At 46.2% G+C, this 22,027-nt stretch overlaps 3 long non-coding RNA genes across 3 annotated transcripts; all 3 read left to right on the top strand.

Moving 5' to 3' along the window:
- The first annotated feature begins 11,099 nt into the window (after positions 1 to 11,099).
- LOC124682639 lies at positions 11,100 to 12,519 on the top strand. Its single transcript, XR_006996355.1, has 4 exons — positions 11,100 to 11,640; positions 11,733 to 11,801; positions 11,890 to 11,994; positions 12,472 to 12,519. It is a non-coding gene; the product is annotated as an uncharacterized LOC124682639 (long non-coding RNA).
- A 2,676-nt stretch (positions 12,520 to 15,195) lies between these two features.
- On the top strand, positions 15,196 to 16,613 carry LOC124682637. Its single transcript, XR_006996354.1, has 4 exons — positions 15,196 to 15,736; positions 15,829 to 15,897; positions 15,986 to 16,090; positions 16,566 to 16,613. It is a non-coding gene; the product is annotated as an uncharacterized LOC124682637 (long non-coding RNA).
- A 2,674-nt stretch (positions 16,614 to 19,287) lies between these two features.
- LOC124682636 lies at positions 19,288 to 20,182 on the top strand. Its single transcript, XR_006996353.1, has 3 exons — positions 19,288 to 19,828; positions 19,921 to 19,989; positions 20,078 to 20,182. It is a non-coding gene; the product is annotated as an uncharacterized LOC124682636 (long non-coding RNA).
- Positions 20,183 to 22,027: the final 1,845 nt, after the last annotated feature.

The following is a 22,027-nucleotide window of genomic DNA, read 5'->3' as shown; positions in this document are numbered from 1 at the left end:
ACCATCACGTGTTCATCAACACCCGTCGCTTACTGAGAAGATCGGGCCACCCCTTATCAGGTAGTTGACGCAAAACCTCCAGGTTCCATCCTTCTTCTTGACTAGAAGGACAGGAGATGCAAAAGGACTCATGCTTGCAGAAATGATACCAGCATTCAACATTTCTTGAACTTGCCTTTCAATCTCATCTTTCTGCAATGGAGAATATCGATAAGGACGAGAGTTAACTGGAGTGGCGTTACTTTCCAAAGAAATTTCATGATCCAACAAACGCTGAGGTGGTAATTTTTTAGGATCATCAAAAATGTCACCAAACTCTGTCAGGATCACTTGCAGATCTGGTGCAACAGTGGACTGTTCGGAGCTAGACTGTACTGAAACTTGAATCGACAACAGCCAATGCCCAAACCTCATTCCCATTACACAACTTCTGAAGTTGTTCGGCGGACACTTCGGATACTTGTTGTGTTGGCTGGGCCACAATGCCTTGCAGTGTAATCTCTTTTCCATTGTACTGAAATGATAAGTATTTTGCTGCCCAGTCAATGGTCATCTTGCCAAATTGTTTCAACCAGTTGACTCCCAAAATTGCATCATAAGCACCAAGATCAAGAAGTCTCATATCAGTGGAAAATGTATTTCCCTGAGACCACCAGTTTAGCCCTTTTGCTTGCTCCCTGGACACCATTAGCTCCCCATTTGCCACTTTAATTAACGCGTAAAGATGGAGCAGGGGAGATCTCACACCCAGCACGTTCTGCAAATGACTTGGTCACAAAGGTATGAGTACTACCGGAATCAATGAGCAACAACATTACTTGATTCCCGACCAGAGCCCTAAGACGTATAGTCTCTCCTCCTTCAGTGCCAGCTGAAGCATCGACTAATAACTGACAACACGCAGCTGGTACTGTAGTTTCCTCAAGCAACTCCATTGCCCGAACAAGTTCATCTGATAAAACCTCACCAAAATCTCCTATCTCAGTTGTCAGTAACTGCCCAGATCGTTTACATTGGTGCTCTTTAGAGTATTTGTCTCCACACTTAAAACATAAATTATTTGCTCGTCGAAAATAACGTAGCTGCCGCTCACGATTGAAATCATCGGAACCTTGTTTCTTCGACCATTCCAAACGATTGCCCGAGTTCGTTGCTGGTGCCGCAATGATTGGTGGATGCTTTGTTGGTACTGCAGGCCTGCCTCTTGGTCTGTGATGTTCAGCCTCCTCCTACTTAATTCTGGCTAGTGATGCAGCTCGCGTAATGCTAGATGGTGCTTGCAGTCGTACTGAACAGTGAATGTCATCTCGTAGACCGAACACAAACTGAGTAAAAAACCAACGAGGACTCAGTGAATCATCGACTACAATCAAATGATACATACACTCTTCAAAAGCCAACCTATACTCAGCCACTGTTCCTGTTTGTTTCAATTGCAGTAGTTTGGACATCTGACAATCATACTCATCCTGCCCAAATTCTTCAACCACAGCTTGCATAAAAGTATCCCAAGGAATCTGACAAACTTTGCGCTTAAACGACTGAAACCATAGTGCAGCGTGACCCTCCAAATGTAGAGCAGCGGTACTGACCCAATGATGCACAGGTACCTTGTACATCTCAAAATAAGTGAGACAGAGGTCGGTCCAGAGTAACGGTGTTTCACCTGAGAAACGAGGAAAACCATGGCGCCGAGGGCGCACGACAAAATCCCCAGTATGTGGTGCTTCCTCCGCATCTCCAGCGGGTGACGAAGGAGCGGTGACGTACCCCGTTGCTCCAGGTAGTGGATCGATCAATGGCGGCCCATTGTTGGTGAGGCGCATTGTTCGCCTGTGGTATCCCCAGTATGTGGTGCTTCCTCCGCATCTCCAGCGGCCCATTGTTCGCCTGCGGTATCTCCACCCGAGACTGCGTGACCCGCTTCTCTGGTTCGGTGAGGCGACGCTTGACTCCTTCCAAGTCCTCCCCGAAATCCCCGAGCTGCTGCCGGAAGCCCTGCACCTCCGCCGTGACCATCTTCACATCGGCGGCCATGGCGCCGAAATTTTTCATCAATTCCTCCACTGATTTCTGGAGAGCCTCCATCCTGTCGAGAATGAAATTGGTCTAAGCCGACGGTTGGGTGGATCTAGATGGTGCCGTCGTGGCTCTCCTCTGAACCGAACCTAACCCCGATGAGGATTTTGCGCCGCGTCACCGAGGCAACACAGCACCTTTCTCGGTGGAATTTTTTTACAGGCCCGATCTCGAGTTTGTGGAGCGCGAGCGGGGCGAAGATCTAGCTCTGATTACCAGATTGTGATGTCCCTAGAGTGGGTGCAGAGGGCAATCACCAAATCCAGAGAATACATGAGAATTAGAGGGCGAGGTGAGAGGAGCAAGGGGATGAGAACAGAGAACAAGAGATGAGAATTCAGAATTCGTTTACTTTTCTCCACATGCCTTACAACGTGAATGTCTTGTCTCTTATAGATACACACGCTTACAAGTGGCCCTTGGCACACACACGACAAGTCCGGCGACTCTCAACGCATTTTGCATCTCTTCCACTGACAGCCAGGCCACGTTTAGCTCACCAGCTCAGCCAGCTATCATCTCATGGTCCACCGACTCCAGAGTTGATGGAGGAGAAGGTGTGACATTGCTGATCTGCTTCTCAATTTTTTCTCACACAAAATTTAAATTTCTTAAATCTTGCAAAATATATCAGGTTTGGTTCAGCAAGCAGTCTGCCATGTCTGCATTTGGTTCGGTAAGTATTGATAGCCCCTTTCAGGTTTAGTTGCCCATTCTGTGTTCGCATCATATCCTTTTTAGGTTTAGCTGCCCATTCTATGTTCGCTGCATATCATTTTGATTTCTACACTTTTACTAATTGTGTGCCAATGCTTTTACTTTAGAAATATAAAACCTTAGAAACATGACATTTATATTCTTTCAGCCAGTATTAAGTTGTAGCTACAGCTCATTCACAGGTCCACACAACACATCCCTCACCACTTTCCCATCTCCAGTAGCGACCTCAGCATGATGGATGCGAACCTTCTTCTAACCGATCCACAAGTGAAAATTTCATATCTCCATTATGGAAGGTGCGCCTTTCATATTTTTTCTAAAGCCTTTGTAATCCCAGCTCTACTCTATTTTTATCCAAGTTTATCTTCAAATCCTTTTGCACCTTTGTACGGAATTGCAGAATTACTCTGTTTTCCCTAATATATTAATCCAATTTGTAGGGTCACAAAGCAAGTTTCACTCAAACACTCAATTCGGTCTTCCCCTAAAGAGGGAAAAGCATAGAAAATCTGGTTTCTGCAAATGAGCATGAACTAAAATATTATAATGTGAAAAAACATAAATTCAAGTTAGTTCAAGTCTGTATCACCATGCTGAATGGTATGTAGTGAAACTGTTGTAATCATATAATTTATATAGTCTGCTACTTAAATCACTAATTTTGCCAATCGGTGTGGTTTATTTGGTGTATTGTTTGTCCACTGACTTCATCATATGCCAATCAAGTAATATTGTGATAATGTACAAAAAATAAATATTGTGATATTTGTATGCACTTTAACTCCATTGTTGAACATTATATGAAGTTTACATACCAGGATCCCACAAGATTGCTTTTTTTATCTGATCAAGATGACTAATGAACTTCATTCGTTTCGTGCGATTGACATGTGCGGTTGGTACTAAAATAGTTTCTCAATTTTTTTCCATAAGAGTAATTATATGTTTAATTGTACATGATATTCATATTTATCAGATGATGATTGGTTAATTCAGTCTTCTTGTTGAGATATTTTGAATGTAGTTTGGGTTTCGAAAGTACTCAACTTCTCTCTTGGCAATCTTTTGCAAAATCTTGAACTGGTATTAGAATCATGTTGTCCAAATTTTTATAATTATTTCGCAAACAAAATATTTTGTATTTAACCGCTGCTCATACATAAGATCACAGCGATGCTAAAAATCTGTTCCAACCTTTAGATATTTAAATTTCTGACCAATTATTTAGCACTAGGTTTCTACATCTACAGGTACAAGAAATCTTATGGAAGTAGGGATAATTTGCATGGTGAAGGTATATATTTCCTACACAATATTGATATAACCATTTCTCATTCCTCTGAATTGAGATGTTTACTTGTTTAATATTTTAACATATGATTTTGCAAAATTTAATGGATGGATTTCAGTGGACACTGAATATATTTTCTGAAGCCTTTTCACTTCTTCAACATGTTGCAACACTAAACAAAACTGAGCATGAAAATAATCGAACTGTGTTATAATTGCTCCTGATCATTGTTTTTTCAGATCAATATCAATGGTCCAGGGGAGATGAGTGTTGCAAAATGTTTACAGTAACACACTAGCTTACGGAACATGGTCAATTTTATTGTTTCTCCTTTGATCAGAGAAATGGAAATGACGAGATCCTGAACTGTCGTGAGGCTGTGATGAGACAGATAATCTGAACTCATCACGTGTGGGCATGTACAAGGAGGTGCCATTTTGTTGAATAAGAAAGCAATAGCTTTAGGCAGGACTCAATTTCACGTGCGATCCGTGCACCTTCAGTTCTTGACTGTAGCTCTGATGTGATTCTTCTGAACTTCTGTAAAACCTCTCTTATAGAACAAAATTCAAATTTTCCTTATGTGTCCAGATTTACTCATATATGCAATCGAATAATTGTATTGGTATTCTCATATAGTTATATGACATAGTTCATAAGATATTGTTTTGTACATATTTTTCTCGAATACGTTTATTTTTTCTTTAAAATGGCCGGGCGCGGCAACGCGCGCTTTTATGGTCTAGTATAATCTACAGTAAACAATACTTCGTAGATGTGCGATGCATCATCTCTCTTGCCACTGTATATTAGATAGGTTCCATCGGGAAGTGGCCACCTCTGCGCCTCGTCAACGGGGCCGTACGGCCCCCGATGAGGTCAACGCCCGCCAAGTGCTCGGTGTGTCGTTGGAGGGGTAAAAAATTTCTCTTTTCAAGTCGGCATCGCCGATTTTGTTGGACACCGATGTAGTGGTCGTTCTTGATCACCGATATATTGATGTTTGCGACCGGTTTATAGGGTGGATAAGTTGGAGGTGGTCGACTTCATGAGCCAATTGCACGAAACACATAGGCCTGGGTGATCTCCGGTTTGATCATGATGAGTAGGAAATAAATGGTATGCAAAAGCAAAGAAGCACATGGGTTATTGACATAAATCGTTTGTGTTGTGTCGCATTCGCATATGATTCCATATGTCGGAACATGTGCATTGTTTTCGCACCTTGCTCTGGTGGTGGACATGAGGTCGGTTCAGTTTTTAGGGTTCCGTATGGGGGCAGGGCGGGGGGGGGGGGGGTTAAAAGGCCGGTTACGTACATGTGGAGCAATGTTTGCCTTGTTATGTATTGATGTTGGGTAGATTTACATATTAAGGAAATTTATTTTATCAAGAAAATTGGATCTACTACAACACTTAGATTTGAATATCAAGAGATATTAAGGAAATTTACAGTAGATTTGATTTTAAAAAAATTCTGGGTGAGCAACAAAAACGAGAAAATGCATGCATAGCCTCACATGCAGCTTGAGAAACCACCATCAACAACATCGTCACAAAACTCCTTAGAATAAAAATATGCTCTTCTAACATAACGAGAACCGAAAGAAACTTCCATATCTTGTTGTTATCTCAAAAAAAAAAAACATGTTTCTATATATCACCCACATGTAGGTTTCGGTAGTGCTCATCCTTCATCTGCATGCTGCTTGAACCCATCTGAAGCTAGAACTTGGTGTGTTACTTTTTACCTGGGAACCAGCACAAAAAATCAATCCGGTGCACATTAATTCATTGGAGCATATTTTTAAGCAACTACTAATTCTTTTTTCTTTCATAGGTACTATTAAAAGGACCATTAACCATGTATAGCACCCATCCACTGACCAGGTAATGTAACAAGTTAAAAACTTAAAGGTGCATCTAAATACCTAAAGAAAGTAGGTCGATGTAATTTGTATCTAAGCAATATTAAATATTATCTTTATAAAAAACATATTTTGTACTAGTCCCTCTATTTGAGACTATAGGTGCAGAGGGCCAATTCTCTATAACCAAGGCAGGAGCTAATTCCTCCACAATTTACTCTACTTAATTTCTCCTTTCACTTCGTTCCGTATATAACTTACACATATCTAATGGGAAAGTAAAAGAAGATGATCAATATCTATTGATTTTTCAGTAACAGAAAAAATAATGGGAAAGTAAAAGCAGATGATCAATATCTATTGATTTTTCAAGCCCAGAAAAAATATATTTATTCAGCATAATATTAGTTGTTAGCTACCACTAGATAGTATAACACAATGAATTCTGCTACGCGGTAATTGAATGTTTGTTACGCGTACAACAGATACATGTAAGAATGGTTGCCTTTCCCTAATCATTTATACATTTTTTCAATACATAGTTAATTGTTTTTCATTTTGTGTCGATGTACTCCCTTTGAGTGGACTTTATACATGACAACTAAACAGAATGAAATTTCCTTTGCTTAGATGGCTGACCTTGAGATTTCTTGTAGTGGATACTGATTTTACTGCTAGGTATGCCACAGTCACTGAACAATTTCAAGATTTCATTAACCCTTGCTTCATAACATCGACGACACTTCTTGATCTCCACAGTCTTAAGGTGCTCATAGGTAAGAAATGGATGTTCTGATGTAATATAAATTCCTTCTGTTTTCACCTTCGAAATGGGGGGCTTCTGCAGAACAAAAAAATAAGAGTTAGCACTTCACATGTACCCGTAAAATTGAAAAACCACCCCATGCGTGTATGGCATGGGGTCACAATGTGTATATGACAGGTCTAAGAGCATCAAAGGGGTTTGATTTTTTGATCCTCGAGACCATATGAGGATTAATATATATGCACCTCTGTCAGAGAATAGACGAGGTCAGAAACGTGTAACTTTTGCAATGCCTGTTCGTATGAATATGTTAATTTTGTGCCAGTGGTCAAAGAGAAAAGGCTTGACAACACAGTTTCTAGAAATTGATGTATTTTGAATCAGAGATAGTACAACTTAAAAACTGCATGGTGAGCACAATAAAGGCAAAACAATCTACAGCAAGAAATGAACGCAGTACCTTGAAATTGAGTACCAAAATGAGATCCTCTATTCTTGGTGTGTGTCGCATAAGGCATGCAAGTGCTGTTACATCATCATACACACACCACTCATTAAGGATCAAGGTCTTGAGCTTGGTGAATACAGGACACCATGTTAAATCCCTCAGTAAGATTTCCTGAACAGAGAGCAAATGAAAGATTAATAACAACAATTTCAAGATCTACTAACTTAGGAAGTATGTATTACATGCAACTATGAACATCTTTACATGGATTCATTAATTGTTAGCCCAGTGATGGCATACAGAAAATCTGAAATATTAATTATAACCAAACTTTGGAGTTAACCTAGTGATTAGCATGCATATAAAATATTATCCTATTTGTTACCCTTTTAAACAACACATAAAGTTTCTCAAAATAATTAACTCTGCATGAAAATATCAATACATTTGATTAAGTATCGTGTATCCTCGTTTCCAATTTAAAAGCTTGATGGTCCCCATATTTTTTCCATCTAGTTTTTTCCTTTTTTTCCTAAATCTACTTTATACACTTGATAGATTTTTAGACAACTGGATGTATATGTTATAAGAAGAGTGTGTATGAATGAAGAAAGGTTTAAGAGAAAAATAAAACAATCTAACAAGAAATGGTCTATATATTCTACTAAGATTAGCAACTCTGATCCATGCATTATTTATCAGAGAAGATTAAATATTCTCACGCTAATTCACCAGACCACGCAAGTAAATAGTAATTTAATATTGTGTCTGACTATTTTACAGTGCCGATTTTACTAACTGAAGTTTGGGCAGACCGGCCAGCTGGTGGAAGCTGAAAAGTTTTGCAGAACCTGCGGAAGTTAAGTTTCGGCAAACTAATCGGTGCATAGTGTAGTTTCTGAATAGCTGGGTGTAAGAACCTGTGCTCTATGAAATTAACGGTGAAGAAAACAGTTTAAGATTAGGCATTTGAGTACAAACCCTTCCTTGAGTAGTCGAAGCTATAAGCTCCAGGCTAGTGGTCTCCGACAAGCCATGCAAAAGCAAGGATCTGGTGGTGGCGCTGTCATCGTCATCTTCATAGCAAATCTGGGTGTCGCCGGAAAGCTGGATACTCGCGCTGGTCAGCAAGGGCAGGCCCTCGAGGGACGGAGCTGTCGGGCTAGGGTCCCAGTCGGATTTTTCGTCGGATAGCTGCAGATAACGGAGGCTGGGCGCGCAGATCCTCGTGGGTGTCGTCGAATCCTCCTCGCCAGAACCGTCCTGGATGTCGGAGTCGATGATGCTGAGACGCTCCAGCGAGGGAGCCACGAAGGCCTCGCCATGGAGGCGGCAGGCCCTGAGGGTGAGGTGCAGCAGCGCCGGGCAGCAGGAGAAGTCGAGGAGGCCGTGGGCGAGTTTGACGCCTTGGAGGTGCATCGTCGTGAGGTGCGGGGAGGAGGCGAAAGGTGGCGGCTGCGGAGGCGACCACATCGTGTCGACGCCCTTGAAGCAGGCAGTGAGCGAGCGGGCACGGCACGTGGACACGGCGTGTCTGATCCACATGTCGATGTAAGGGTCGACGACCTTGCGCTCCTCGTTGTAGTAGTCGTAGTCGTCGTAGTCACCGTCCTCGTCCGAGTCATAACCTGGGCGGCTGGGGCGTATCAACAGCCCTGCGGCGTCGATCTCGAACAAGCGCAGCGGCGAGGCGCCGTCGCGGTGGATGAGCAGGGTGTTGACGAAGAGGCGAAAGGCGTCGCCATCGCCGCGGACGCGTACTGCCGGGGTTGATCTCCACAGGTGGCGCCAGCGGCGGGAGAGCGTAGCCGACTTGACGGCGTCGCGAGACGGCAGGAAGGAGAGCACGTGCTGGACGAGATCGTCCTGCAGCGCGCTAAAGAGGTCGCCGCCGCTCATGCCGCCGCCGGTGAAGATGAGACGCAGGTGCACGATTAGTTCGTCTTCTGTGTTTATATATTGCAATGAGGGTTTACCTGGTATTTCAAACGCTCTGGTATGAATTGAAGTAAGATTACGATCCTAAAAACACAAAATACACGGAGTTGTGTTTCTCTCCGGCTCCATATTGCAGCTAGTCGTCTATAACTCTACATTCAATATACTCCTAACTCTCGGGGCGCTGTCCAAAACTTCTATAAGTAGCTCTCGGGTCGTTTGCAAACGCTCTTAAAATGGTAACATCAACAAGCATCAAAAAAGAATATTCCATAGTAATATTCAGAAAGCAAAAGGAGTTGTAAGTTGTAACAGCCCCATAAGGGAGGCACAAGAGTTGATCCGACGACGCTGCTGGTACGTCCCACCTACGGCGGCCCTTGCGACCTTTGAGTTGGAGGTGCGGTGGACCACGGTCCCTAGCTGGCGTGGGTTCCGTTCATTCTTTGTAGTTTCACCTTCTTCTTTAGGATGGTGTGACCACATCGACAACCTACCATCAGAATAAGGAGCTCTGCACCCTATCCTCGCTCTGGTGGTACGTCTAGCACCGGCGGAGGGCGTGTGCAGTTTTGTTTCTCGCGGATCACCTGTTATCTAGCCGGTTTTGGTGTTCGCTGGTGTTGTTTCGGATCAGCCTCTTCCATTCTACGATTCTCATCTTTGGCAATGATTATTGCTCGGTGTGTTTCTCCTTAGCATGATCGTTAGCACAATGAAATCCCGTATATATGTCCACTGCAATAAGTTCTAATACGATAAGATTTTCCCGGCTAGTGATGGAGGGTAGACAATGCCGCCACGTCTTTAGCCTGCTCTAGTGCTTGTAGTTGTCACTAGGTGATCCAGTGATCTATTTGTATTTTTTATTAATTTTAACGTGGTTTGATTATTAGAAAAAGATCGGTGATTCTGTTCCTTAGAGCATCTCCACCGGCGCCCCCGATAGCGGCCCCGGTAGCTTTTTGGGGGCCCGGAGCGAATATGGGCTCGCACCGGCGCTCCCCAAACGGCGCCGGCCAACTTTGTAGCCCAATATCGCCGGCAACCCAGTGCCGGCCCCTTCGCCAAGGGCGCGAATCAGGCGCGCCGGTGCCTCGCGAGGCTGAAAATTTTGGGCGTGGGAGCCGCCTGTCAGCCACACAACCCAAAAGTCGACGCTAGCGGGGAGTGGCGGGGCCGACGCATCAGCGGCTCATTCAATTTTAACCTAACCGTCGTCTACCTCGCGACGGGAGTTATTGGGGCACAGCGGCGGTGCAGTTTCCGCAGACGCGCAGCGAACCGTCCCGTCGCGCGCGCCTTGCTCTTCGTGCCGTCGTTAATGAGCGCCACCGCTCCCCCGCCTAGCTCCGTCCTGTAAAAAGGGCCGCCTCCCATCGTCCCTCTCACACACAAACCCTAGCGCCTCTCTCCCCAACCCTAGCCGCCACCATCTGAAAAGACGACGCCATGTTTGGTCGAGGCCGTGGCCGCGGCAGAGGTGCACGCACGCCGTGGCCTGCCACGCCATCGTCTTCATCATCGGAGATGCACGAGGAGGGGCCTGTAACGGCCCCGGGTAGTACCCCTAATAGAATTATTTGTTCTTTTTCTTTTATGCATCGTCATGGCATATGCATCATATCATGCACAAGATTTTATCAAACAAAAGTTATTTTAAAATAAAAACTATTTCGGTTTCCTCTCATATGGTTTATTCAACCCTCTCTTATATTTTATTTTAACAAAACCCTAACCCCTCTCTTTGGCCCTCTCTCTGGCCCATCTCTCCCTCTCCATCCAGCAGCCCATCCTCTCTTCAAGCCCACCTTTCTTCTTTTCCTGGCCTGCTTCCTCTCTTCCTGGCAGCCCAGCCCACCTTCCTTCCCTGGCCCGCGTACCTCTTCAGAAAAGCGGAGACCCAGTCTCCTTTTTCCTTTCGTCGTCTACAGACACGAGAGAGGCGTGAGCTCTCCCGTCGCTGTCCATCCCCGTCGCCACCTCCTCCTCACCTGCTCGCCCTCCCCCTTTTAACCCTCTCTCCTCCGCAGCAAACCCTAGCATCCTCCCTCCCTCGCGCCGCCACCCTTCTCCTCTTCATCTCCCTCGATTTTCTTCTTCTCTGTGAACCAACGAACAACACTGGCACCCTCCTCCTCATCATGGCGTCGCCGCTGTAGACCTTCCCTTGCTGAGATGAGACCACCAGAAGATGCGCCTCGTCGTCCTCTTCGTCTGGGTACAAGGAATCGAGCCGGGACCTCCTAAATCAAGCGCAAGGTCGCCGTTTCTCCTCCATGGCCGCCATGCTCCGGCGTCGATTCCGGCCGCCCTCGTCCTCCTCCGGCCAAACCAAGCACACCACCGGCTTCCTCATGTTCAGCCGCACGTCCGCCACCATCTCGTTCGTCCAGGTTTGCCTGGAGGCTCCAGATCTTTGCTCGCCTGAGCCGTCCGCCATGGTTGGTTCTTCCCAGATGTTCCGCCGTGGTCGGGTTCAAAAAGGGCGCTTCCCTTTTCTCAGCACAAGCATCTATCTACTGCAGTGGTTTGTACCTTTGTCCCTCACGCAGCATACCTGGGTTCAATTCCTCATGGCTGCAGATTAAATCAAACCTTTTTCTTATCTTTTTGATTCAGATCTTGGGCATCCATGCTTCAGTTTACGTGGAGGCTTTCCATATTCAAAACCACCAGGCAGCCTAGCTGGTTTGTTCCTTTGAGTCCATTTGACAAGTCCTGTGCTCAAATCCCAGGCTATACAAATTAACCCAACCTTTTTCTGCTTCACATCCAGATCCGTTGATGGGCCTAGCCCAGTTCTACCCGGCGCAGCTCGCTCACCACGCGGCCCGAATTAACCGTCGCCGATGCACAGCAGATCCGGCCCAGGACATTGCAGGTCCAGCCTAGTTCGCCCCTGCTCTTTTCTTTTTGCTGAAAATGTCTATATCTTGCAAAATTCATATCTTCCAAAATATAAATCAAAATAAAATATGTTATATATGAAAATTGATCAGAAAAATGTGAGGAACATGAATATGCTATCTATTCATCTGTTTGCATTTCGCATCATGTCGTGTCGTGGTAGTTATGCATGTTCACCTAACATATATGCGGAGTATTTTGGACACCGACTAAGGTTTCTCCGCTCCGTTTAATTTTGATGTAGCTCACCCCTTCCATGTTGTGCCATGCTAATCCACCCTTAACTTTGTCGGTAGAAATGCAACTCCAACCTAATTTGTTTATCCGGGGTTCCGACTCCGCTTAAATGGATAAGTTGCACCGCATCATTGCCATGTCATGCATATCATCTTGATCATGCTGGATCTTCTTTATCCGTAGTAGTAATATTTGCATCCGTTGTTTGTTCCAGCATTTGCTTCTTCCCGGATAGGATCGCGAAGTGGTGTGGTGAGTTACGACAAGTCCTCCGGATGTTCCTCGGCAAGCTTTAACAGGCAAGCATTTTCCCCTATACTCCTGCCCCTGCAGGAGTCGCTCACCTATTTTATTTTGCCTTCTCCCTCATGCTATCCTTAAGTTACGTTCTTGTCACGTGTCCTTTCCACTTGTTACCTCAAGCAGCCCATATTGCCACCATCACCTCCTACAGCTATTGTTTGGTTATCGAGTATGCCTTGCGAGTCGTAGTGCATGCTAGTGCTTATATCTTGTTACCGTTGTTGTTATCTTATCGGGTTATATGTTGGGAAGAATCATGGTTACTTTAGTTGTTGATATTTGTTTAGCGGAGGCATCGGTGGGTCAGCTGATCGTTTTATGACGGCTCACTTGTGTTTCCTAAATATTTTAGGACCCCGGAGTTCTTGTTATCCGTTCAGAGACCGAGCGCTCTAACCACAAGTGGGTATGCTTACCGGGTCTCCCTCGACCACTCGTCGGAATCTACGGCTTTGTCCAGTGGCCACAACTAGTTCGAATGTTTGTTTTGTTTCTCCCGGGCGTGCAAGCTTGTTTCTTTGTGGTCAGATGATATAATATTACTTTTGGGGAAGCCGTGAGTGCCTCGTAACCCCGTTGTCTTTTGCACGCTCGTAGGATGCGGTACGTATTGTTAAGAGGTCATCCTCTAGTAGGCTCTGATCCTCTTAGCCGTAGACGCAAACGGACTAAGTCCGCTCGAGCACGGCCGGACTTCGATACGGGTTAACTTAGTTAGGTGGCTTCTCGGACACTCGTTGTAGTGAAGGAGAGTGCGTGTCGTGATATCCACCTGTCGTAAGTGGGTTGATCGTGCGTGTGGGCACATTTGGGCACCCCTGCAGGGTTACAATCTTATCGATAAGCCGCGTCCGCGGTTATGGACGACTTGGAGCTGTATGACTCGACCATAGACAACTTACACCTGTTGTTTCAATACTATTAACTTGCATAGTAAGATAGAACAACTTAAATAATAACTGGTTAAAACTTGACAACCGTGTGAGTGCCTTTGTAAGTACCTCTTTGCGAAGGGGGAACGCATTGGATGTGTTATGTTTGAAGAGTATAGAACTGTTAGTTATGCGCTCTCTCATCTTCTCTGATTAGACGAATGTTGTAGAGTGTCTCTATAGGTTTTTAGTGCTTGCGCGCTGCCGCATAACCCCACCATATTGCCTATGACGTTCCTCTTGCGTCCTCTAAGTCCCTGCGTGCCTCAAGTACAAAGGACGACCGGTTGACGAATGCTTATACGTCTTGAAGTCTTGTTAAGTACGAACCCGTACTTATTGCCGCTTCTACGGGATATAACCGGGCAGGTATGAAGATATGTTCGAACAAGACGACGTTAGCAAGGTTACCCTTCCGCTTGGCCCAGGCGGGGTTATGGACGCCATCGTTTATCTTCAGGACTCTTAGTCCAATTTGTATCTTGTCCGTACTCGGACGCATTCGATCTTCTGTATGACTTGGATCTTTGTATTGTATATTTGTATCTTGACTCGTTGGAGTCGTTGTTGTATATATGTATCTTGTGGGCTCTATTGTAATCATGTTGTAATGTTACCGCTCGTGTTAATTCCTCTGGCATCACGTGTGTGATTCGTCGCGCACGTCGTGTCGGAGGGCGTCTCTGAATCGATATCGTGCGGATTTCGGCGGGTTCGCTGGGATCCTCAGGATACCGGTTCCGGGGCGTCACAAGTTGGTATCAGAACCTCAGGTTGACGGTACCCCACTAGTCCAGCCTGTAGGATAGCCTTGCCAACGGTCGTTGAGTTAGAGTGTCAAAACCTATTTTCGAAAATTCGTTGGATAGATATGATTAGCTCTATTTTTCTCCTTGTCCTATTCTTGCTCCTCTTATCTTTGCGAGTTTTGAATCTTCTCTTATCTGCTTCTTCGAGTCTTAGGTTTCGACGTGGGTTGGACGATCTTTGCCCCTCACCTATTAGGTCCGATCTTCGGAGGATCCCGATAGAAGCTCATCATCGTCAACGGAACAACGACTCTTGTTAGTGGTGTCGACCGATCAGCATGGAGCAAGAACTCTTGTTAGTGGTGTCGAGAAGATCAACACTTCGCCAGAAGAAGGTTCCACCTCGAGGTCGGGTGATTGTCAACATGGTACAAGAAGACTCGATAGTTTAACCAACTCCCCCTTGGCTTGACGTGGAACCTCGGGGCGAGGTTCCTTGTAGTGGTGTCGATTGTAACGGCCCCGGGTAGTACCCCTAATAGAATTATTTGTTCTTTTTCTTTTATGCATCGTCATGGCATATGCATCATATCATGCACAAGATTTTATCAAACAAAAGTTATTTTAAAATAAAAACTATTTCGGTTTCCTCTCATATGGTTTATTCAACCCTCTCTTATATTTTATTTTAACAAAACCCTAACCCCTCTCTTTGGCCCTCTCTCTGGCCCATCTCTCCCTCTCCATCCAGCAGCCCATCCTCTCTTCAAGCCCACCTTTCTTCTTTTCCTGGCCTGCTTCCTCTCTTCCTGGCAGCCCAGCCCACCTTCCTTCCCTGGCCCGCGTACCTCTTCAGAAAAGCGGAGACCCAGTCTCCTTTTTCCTTTCGTCGTCTACAGACACGAGAGAGGCGTGAGCTCTCCCGTCGCTGTCCATCCCCGTCGCCACCTCCTCCTCACCTGCTCGCCCTCCCCCTTTTAACCCTCTCTCCTCCGCAGCAAACCCTAGCATCCTCCCTCCCTCGCGCCGCCACCCTTCTCCTCTTCATCTCCCTCGATTTTCTTCTTCTCTGTGAACCAACGAACAACACTGGCACCCTCCTCCTCATCATGGCGTCGCCGCTGTAGACCTTCCCTTGCTGAGATGAGACCACCAGAAGATGCGCCTCGTCGTCCTCTTCGTCTGGGTACAAGGAATCGAGCCGGGACCTCCTAAATCAAGCGCAAGGTCGCCGTTTCTCCTCCATGGCCGCCATGCTCCGGCGTCGATTCCGGCCGCCCTCGTCCTCCTCCGGCCAAACCAAGCACACCACCGGCTTCCTCATGTTCAGCCGCACGTCCGCCACCATCTCGTTCGTCCAGGTTTGCCTGGAGGCTCCAGATCTTTGCTCGCCTGAGCCGTCCGCCATGGTTGGTTCTTCCCAGATGTTCCGCCGTGGTCGGGTTCAAAAAGGGCGCTTCCCTTTTCTCAGCACAAGCATCTATCTACTGCAGTGGTTTGTACCTTTGTCCCTCACGCAGCATACCTGGGTTCAATTCCTCATGGCTGCAGATTAAATCAAACCTTTTTCTTATCTTTTTGATTCAGATCTTGGGCATCCATGCTTCAGTTTACGTGGAGGCTTTCCATATTCAAAACCACCAGGCAGCCTAGCTGGTTTGTTCCTTTGAGTCCATTTGACAAGTCCTGTGCTCAAATCCCAGGCTATACAAATTAACCCAACCTTTTTCTGCTTCACATCCAGATCCGTTGATGGGCCTAGCCCAGTTCTACCCGGCGCAGCTCGCTCACCACGCGGCCCGAATTAACCGTCGCCGATGCACAGCAGATCCGGCCCAGGACATTGCAGGTCCAGCCTAGTTCGCCCCTGCTCTTTTCTTTTTGCTGAAAATGTCTATATCTTGCAAAATTCATATCTTCCAAAATATAAATCAAAATAAAATATGTTATATATGAAAATTGATCAGAAAAATGTGAGGAACATGAATATGCTATCTATTCATCTGTTTGCATTTCGCATCATGTCGTGTCGTGGTAGTTATGCATGTTCACCTAACATATATGCGGAGTATTTTGGACACCGACTAAGGTTTCTCCGCTCCGTTTAATTTTGATGTAGCTCACCCCTGCCATGTTGTGCCATGCTAATCCACCCTTAACTTTGTCGGTAGAAATGCAACTCCAACCTAATTTGTTTGTCGGGGTTCCGACTCCGCTTAAATGGATAAGTTGCACCGCATCATTGCCATGTCATGCATATCATCTTGATCATGCTGGATCTTCTTTATCCGTAGAAGTAAGACTTGCATACGTTGTTTGTCCAGCATTTGCTTCTTCCCGGATAGGATCGCGAAGTGGTGTGGTGAGTTACGACAAGTCCTCCGGATGTTCCTCGGCAAGCTTTAACAGGCAAGCATTTTCCCCTATACTCCTGCCCCTGCAGGAGTCGCTCACCTATTTTATTTTGCCTTCTCCCTCATGCTATCCTTAAGTTACGTTCTTGTCACGTGTCCTTTCCACTTGTTACCTCAAGCAGCCCATATTGCCACCACCACCTCCTACAGCTAATGTTTGGTTATCGGGTCTGCCTTGCGAGTCGTAGTGCATGCTAGTGCTTATACCTTGTTACCGTTGTTGTTATCTTATCGGGTTATATGTTGGGAAGAATCATGGTTACTTTAGTTGTTGACATTTGTTTAGCGGAGGCATCGGTGGGTCAGCTGCTCGTTTTATGACGGCTCACTTGTGTTTCCTAAATATTTTAGGACCCCGAGTTCTTGTTATCTGTTCCGAGACTGAGCGCTCTAACCACAAGTGGGTATGCTTACCGGGTCTCCCCTCGACCACTGTCGGAATCTACAGCTTTGTCCAGTGGCCACAACTAGTTCGAATGTTTGTTTTGTTTCTCCCGGGCGTGCAAGCTTGTTTCTTTGTGGTCAGATGATATAATATTACTTTTGGGGAAGCCGTGAGTGCCTCGTAACCCCGTTGTCTTTTGCACGCTCGTAGGATGCGGTACGTATTGTTAAGAGGTCATCCTCTAGTAGGCTCTGATCCTCTTAGCCGTAGACGCAAACAGCTAAGTCCGCTTCGGAGCACGGCCGGACTTCGATACGGGTTAACTTAGTTAGGTGGCTTCTGGACACTCGTTGTAGTGAAGGAGAGTGCGTGTCGTGATATCCACCTGTCGTAAGTGGGTTGATCGTGCGTGTGGGCACATTTGGGCACCCCTGCGAGGTTACAATCTTATCGATAAGCCGCGTCCGCGGTTATGGACGACTTGGAGCCGTATGACTCGACCATAGACAACTTACACCTGTTGTTTCAATACTATTAACTTGCATAGTAAGATAGAACAACTTAAATAATAACTCGGTTAAAACTTGACAACCGTGTGAGTGCCTTTGTAAGTACCTCTTTGCGAAGGGGAACGCATTGGATGTGTTATGTTTGAAGAGTATAGAATCGTTAGTTATGCGCTCTCTCATCTTCTCTCGATTAGACGAATGTTGTAGAGTGTCTCTATAGGTTTTTAGTGCTTGCGCGCCGCCGCATAACCCCACCATATTGCCTATGACGTTCCTCTTGCGTCCTCTAAGTCCCCTGCGTGCCTCAAGTACAAAGGACGACCGGTTGACGAATGCTTATACGTCTTGAAGTCTTGTTAAGTACGAACCCGTACTTATTGCTGCTTCTACGGGATATAACCGGGCAGGTATGAAGATATGTTCGAACAAGACGACGTTAGCAAGGTTACCCTTCCGGCTTGGCCTGGGCAGGGTTATGGACGCCATCGTTTATCTTCAGGACTCTTAGTCCAATTTGTATCTTGTCCGTACTCGGACGCATTCGATCTTCTGTATGACTTGGATCTTTGTATTGTATATTTGTATCTTGACTCGTTGGAGTCGTTGTTGTATATATGTATCTTGTGGGCTCTATTGTAATCATGTTGTAATGTTACCGCTCGTGTTAATTCCTCTGGCATCACGTGTGTGATTCGTCGCGCACGTCGTGTCGGAGGGCGTCTCTGAATCGATATCGTGCGGATTTCGGCGGGTTCGCTGGGATCCTCAGGATACCGGTTTCGGGCGTCACAAGTTGGTATCGAACCTCGGGTTGACGGTACCCCACTAGTCCAGCCTGTAGGATAGCCTTGCCAACGGTCGTTGAGTTAGAGTGTCAAAACCTATTTTCGAAAATTCGTTGGATAGATATGATTAGCTCTATTTTTCTCCTTGTCCTATTCTTGCTCCTCTTATCTTTGCGAGTTTTGAATCTTCTCTTATCTGCTTCTTCGAGTCTTAGGTTTCGACGTGGGTTGGACGATCTTTGCCTCTCACCTATTAGGCCCGATCTTCGGAGGATCCCGACAGAAGCTCATCATCGTCAATGGAACAATGACTTCTTGTTGGTGGTGTCGACCGTTCAACATGGAGCAAGAACTCTTGTTAGTGGTGTCGAGGAGATCGACACATCGCCTGAAGAAGGTTCCACCTCGAGGTCGGGTGATTGTCAACATGGTACAAGAAGACTCGATAGTTTAACCAACTCCCCTTGGCTTGACGTGGAACCTCGGGGCGAGGTTCCTTGTAGTGGTGTCGATTGTAACGGCCCGGTAGTACCCCTAATAGAATTATTTGTTCTTTTTCTTTTATGCATCGTCATGGCATATGCATCATATCATGCACAAGATTTTATCAAACAAAAGTTATTTTAAAATAAAAACTATTTCGGTTTCCTCTCATATGGTTTATTCAACCCTCTCTTATATTTTATTTTAACAAAACCCTAACCCCTCTCTTTGGCCCTCTCTCCGGCCCATCTCTCCCTCTCCATCCAGCAGCCCATCCTCTCTTCAAGCCCACCTTTCTTCTTTTCCTGGCCTGCTTCCTCTCTTCCTGGCAGCCCAGCCCACCTTCCTTCCCTGGCCCGCGTACCTCTTCAGAAAAGCGGAGACCCAGTCTCCTTTTTCCTTTCGTCGTCTACAGACACGAGAGAGGCGTGAGCTCTCCCGTCGCTGTCCATCCCCGTCGCCACCTCCTCCTCACCTGCTCGCCCTCCCCCTTTTAACCCTCTCTCCTCCGCAGCAAACCCTAGCATCCTCCCTCCCTCGCGCCGCCACCCTTCTCCTCTTCATCTCCCTCGATTTTCTTCTTCTCTGTGAACCAACGAACAACACTGGCACCCTCCTCCTCATCATGGCGTCGCCGCTGTAGACCTTCCCTTGCTGAGATGAGACCACCAGAAGATGCGCCTCGTCGTCCTCTTCGTCTGGGTACAAGGAATCGAGCCGGGACCTCCTAAATCAAGCGCAAGGTCGCCGTTTCTCCTCCATGGCCGCCATGCTCCGGCGTCGATTCCGGCCGCCCTCGTCCTCCTCCGGCCAAACCAAGCACACCACCGGCTTCCTCATGTTCAGCCGCACGTCCGCCACCATCTCGTTCGTCCAGGTTTGCCTGGAGGCTCCAGATCTTTGCTCGCCTGAGCCGTCCGCCATGGTTGGTTCTTCCCAGATGTTCCGCCGTGGTCGGGTTCAAAAAGGGCGCTTCCCTTTTCTCAGCACAAGCATCTATCTACTGCAGTGGTTTGTACCTTTGTCCCTCACGCAGCATACCTGGGTTCAATTCCTCATGGCTGCAGATTAAATCAAACCTTTTTCTTATCTTTTTGATTCAGATCTTGGGCATCCATGCTTCAGTTTACGTGGAGGCTTTCCATATTCAAAACCACCAGGCAGCCTAGCTGGTTTGTTCCTTTGAGTCCATTTGACAAGTCCTGTGCTCAAATCCCAGGCTATACAAATTAACCCAACCTTTTTCTGCTTCACATCCAGATCCGTTGATGGGCCTAGCCCAGTTCTACCCGGCGCAGCTCGCTCACCACGCGGCCCGAATTAACCGTCGCCGATGCACAGCAGATCCGGCCCAGGACATTGCAGGTCCAGCCTAGTTCGCCCCTGCTCTTTTCTTTTTGCTGAAAATGTCTATATCTTGCAAAATTCATATCTTCCAAAATATAAATCAAAATAAAATATGTTATATATGAAAATTGATCAGAAAAATGTGAGGAACATGAATATGCTATCTATTCATCTGTTTGCATTTCGCATCATGTCGTGTCGTGGTAGTTATGCATGTTCACCTAACATATATGCGGAGTATTTTGGACACCGACTAAGGTTTCTCCGCTCCGTTTAATTTTGATGTAGCTCACCCCTTCCATGTTGTGCCATGCTAATCCACCCTTAACTTTGTCGGTAGAAATGCAACTCCAACCTAATTTGTTTGTCCGGGGTTCCGACTCCGCTTAAATGGATAAGTTGCACCGCATCATTGCCATGTCATGCATATCATCTTGATCATGCTGGATCTTCTTTATCCGTAGAAGTAAGACTTGCATACGTTGTTTGTCCAGCATTTGCTTCTTCCTGGATAGGATCGCGAAGTGGTGTGGTGAGTTACGACAAGTCCTCCGGATGTTCCTCGGCAAGCTTTAACGAGCAAGCATTTTCCCCTATACTCCTGCCTCCTGCAGGAGTCGCTCACCTATTTTATTTTGCCTTCTCCCTCATGCTATCCTTAAGTTACGTTCTTGTCACGTGTCCTTTCCACTTGTTACCTCAAGCAGCCCATATTGCCACCACCACCTCCTACAGCTAATGTTTGGTTATCGGGTCTGCCTTGCGAGTCGTAGTGCATGCTAGTGCTTATACCTTGTTACCGTTGTTGTTATCTTATCGGGTTATATGTTGGGAAGAATCATGGTTACTTTAGTTGTTGACATTTGTTTAGCGGAGGCATCGGTGGGTCGACTGCTCGTTTTATGATCGGCTCACTTGTGTTTCCTAAATATTTTAGGACCCCGAGTTCTTGTTATCTCGTTCCGAGACCGAGCGCTCTAACCACAAGTGGGTATGCTTACCGGGTCTCCCTCGACCACTGTCGGAATCTACAGCTTTGTCCAGTGGCCACAACTAGTTCGAATGTTTGTTTTGTTTCTCCCGGGCGTGCAAGCTTGTTTCTTTGTGGTCAGATGATATAATATTACTTTTGGGGAAGCCGTGAGTGCCTCGTAACCCCGTTGTCTTTTGCACGCTCGTAGGATGCGGTACGTATTGTTAAGAGGTCATCCTCTAGTAGGCTCTGATCCTCTTAGCCGTAGACGCAAACGACTAAGTCCGCTCGGAGCACGGCCGGACTTCGATACGGGTTAACTTAGTTAGGTGGCTTCCCGGACACCGTTGTAGTGAAGGAGAGTGCGTGTCGTGATATCCACCTGTCGTAAGTGGGTTGATCGTGCGTGTGGGCACATTTGGGCACCCCCGCAGGGTTACAATCTTATCGATAAGCCGCGTCCGCGGTTATGGACGACTTGGAGCTGTATGACTCGACCATAGACAACTTACACTCGTTGTTTCAATACTATTAACTTGCATAGTAAGATAGAACAACTTAAATAATAACTCGGTTAAAACTTGACAACCGTGTGAGTGCCTTTGTAAGTACCTCTTTGCGAAGGGGGAACGCATTGGATGTGTTATGTTTGAAGAGTATAGAACTGTTAGTTATGCGCTCTCTCATCTTCTCTGATTAGACGAATGTTGTAGAGTGTCTCTATAGGTTTTTAGTGCTTGCGCGCTGCCGCATAACCCCACCATATTGCCTATGACGTTCCTCTCGCGTCCTCTAAGTCCCCTGCGTGCCTCAAGTACAAAGGACGACTGGTTGACGAATGCTTATACGTCTTGAAGTCTTGTTAAGTACGAACCCGTACTTATTGCTGC

Source organism: Lolium rigidum, chromosome 1, assembly GCF_022539505.1.
Source record: "Lolium rigidum isolate FL_2022 chromosome 1, APGP_CSIRO_Lrig_0.1, whole genome shotgun sequence".
Lineage (NCBI taxonomy): Eukaryota > Viridiplantae > Streptophyta > Magnoliopsida > Poales > Poaceae > Lolium > Lolium rigidum.
Note: the sequence above shows the minus strand (reverse complement) of the source record. Positions and strands in the feature narration are given on the sequence as shown.